The following is a 2,500-nucleotide window of genomic DNA, read 5'->3' as shown; positions in this document are numbered from 1 at the left end:
CTAAGCCTCGATCAGAAGGACTTGGGCCCCGGAGCGTCGTCAGAGAAAGCGGTCTTCTATACGCCACATTTCCCACGCCCGCCTGGCGAGCGGGGATTCGGCGCTGGGCTGTTCCCTCTTCACTCGCAGTTACTAGGGGATTCCTTGTTAGTTTCTTTTCCTCCGCTTAGTAATATGCTTAAATTCAGCGGGTTGTCACGTCTGATCTGAGGTCGTAGGCAGAATGGTGAGCGATCGCGTGCGTGCCATTCTCAACATCGGATGGCCCCCGCCCAGACGAAAACGCAGCACCAAAAGCTCCAGGCCGGCCGGTATCTCGCAACTCACTGACAACAGCACCTCGTACTCAACCCTCGAGGGGCGCTCACCAGGCCAGGGAGGGGGTTAGTAACGAGCGGATGTGCACGTGTGTCGACTTTGGGCTTGGGACCGGGCTCGGCTCATAACTGTTCCAGAGTGCCGATAAGGGAGGTGCAGAAGACAAAGAGCGTGGGTGCGGTGCTTTTCGCGCCGCTGGTTTGAACTGCACGAGGGGAGGAGAGAAAAGCGAGCAGCCCACGGGAAGCAAGCGTGGAAAGGAACCGAGACTAGGAGCAGCGAGAAGGCGTGGGAAGAGTTTGGAGCACGTGCATCGGGGGGAGTTTGTTCGAAAAGCAGGCAGCAGAGACCAGGGGGACAGGACCGTGCAGCGCTGACTAGGTGCACCCTCAGATGTAGGCAAGCTTGCTGGAGGCACAGCGGGAGGCATGCGTGTGGAAGGAGACAGGGCTCCAGCACAACACGCAGCACCGCAGGGACTCCATGGCAAAACTGCACAAACGCCGAATGAGGGCACGCAAAGCCAGCGAGGCAGCACGGCAAGCCCACAGTCAACTACGTCAAGCTCTCCTCCTCCTCCTCCTCGTCCTCGTCCAGAACCACTAAACCACGTCGACCACTGGCAACAGCCATCGAGACCGAACCACACGGTTTGCGTCCAGCGACATGCCACACCGAGTCTCTCTCTCTCTATGCCGATTCACCAGGCATCGTTCCCATCTCTGCTCTACACACTCCACAGAGAGTCAACTCTGCCCCCACGATCCATTCGGAGGCTAACGGCCCGGCAGCAAGCAGTCCCAGCACTAACGCAGTCGTTCGTTTGCAACCCACTGACAGCCGTCCTGGGAAAAGCAGAGGCTGGACGAGACCAGTGCCGGCGCGCCCGGAGGCCCACGCCGGACTGCCCCACGCGATTAAATGGAGGGACAGAGGTCGAACTCTCCCAAAGGCGGAGTAAACTCCAGGTCTGCACTTAGGGGGACGAAGAGGAGCAAAGGTACCTCTGCGACAAAACCCCAGCCGCACTCCCGCCGGCAAAGGCAAGTGCGATTGATTGTCAAGCGACCCTCAGACAGGCGTAGCCCCGGGAGGAACCCGGGGCCGCAAAGTGCGTTCAAAGTGTCGATGATCAATGTGTCCTGCAATTCATATTAATTCTCGCAGCTAGCTGCGTTCTTCATCGACGCACGAGCCGAGTGATCCACCGCTAAGAGTTGTCTCAGGTTTTCGGTCCGTCCCTCGCGCGAGGGGTCGAACCCGGAACATGCGAACGCTCCCCCGCCCTCCCCAATGGGGTGGGGGGAGCCCCAGCCTGGCACGGCCCTTCGGATTTCAGTCGAACAATCACAATGACCAAAGAAAGGTTTTCACACGGCCAACGTGGTCAGGGCGCTCGCGAGGCGAAGCGCGTCAGCTCGTCCGACGCCGGAGCCCAACCGTGCCGACGTGCACCACGGACAACAGAGGCAGGGTCTCTGCCGCCACCGAGGCCGCGAGGACGAGGAGAGAGAGCAAACGCGGACGGACTGAGTGGGGTACAAGGCCGACAGGATGGGCCCGCTGCGGGGAAACAAATCCTGCCTCTGCGGCCAGGTACATTCTCTCGAACGTCACGGCTGCAAGCTCAAGCTCGACACCGGCAACGGACACGCGAGTCTTTAAACCACCGCTCCGCCAAAAGCAGCAGCTCGCGGGGCCGGAGGGGAAATCGTGTAGGCACCCTGTACCGGTAAAGGGAGGTTGACTAGAGCGACCAAAGTGTCCCCACGGTGGGAAAGAAAACCGGGCCTGCATCACCGGATCAGTCCCTGCAGAGCTCACAGTGGCCGGTTGATGAGGTCCCGACGGCGTGCCACCAGGCAGCACCCAAGCCCGCAGAAGCTCCCTTCAATTCGACTGCGGTTGTAATGCTGCAAGACGGTGGCAAGTCCATAGGAAGGGGGTGCTTCTATGGCGCCGGTCCCGGACGAGAGCTGGGTGGCCCGTCAGTGACAGCGTAAAGACAAGGAGAGCCTGGCCAGTGAGAAGAGAGGAGGAGGGGCTGGAGGAAGGCGTGGAGTACAGAGAACGAAAGCCTCACGCTCACCCTGCCGGATGGGCTGCACAACACACACGAGACCAGAAGTCGAGATACCGGGCCGCAGGCCAAGGGGTCAGACTTGGGCAAACGAGCAGCGCG

At 60.6% G+C, this 2,500-nt stretch overlaps 1 non-coding gene and 1 pseudogene across 1 annotated transcript; both read right to left on the bottom strand.

Moving 5' to 3' along the window:
• LOC137364281 (28S ribosomal RNA) overlaps nt 1–215 on the bottom strand; it is a 5,334-nt pseudogene extending 5,119 nt beyond the window's left edge.
• A 1,168-nt stretch (nt 216–1,383) lies between these two features.
• On the bottom strand, nt 1,384–1,537 carry LOC137364279 (5.8S ribosomal RNA). Its single transcript, XR_010973009.1, has one exon. It is a non-coding gene; the product is annotated as a 5.8S ribosomal RNA (ribosomal RNA).
• Nucleotides 1,538–2,500: the final 963 nt, after the last annotated feature.

The sequence above is a fragment of the Heterodontus francisci genome, unplaced genomic scaffold (genome assembly GCF_036365525.1).
Source record: "Heterodontus francisci isolate sHetFra1 unplaced genomic scaffold, sHetFra1.hap1 HAP1_SCAFFOLD_201, whole genome shotgun sequence".
Classification (NCBI taxonomy): Eukaryota; Metazoa; Chordata; class Chondrichthyes; order Heterodontiformes; family Heterodontidae; genus Heterodontus; species Heterodontus francisci.
Note: the sequence above shows the minus strand (reverse complement) of the source record. Positions and strands in the feature narration are given on the sequence as shown.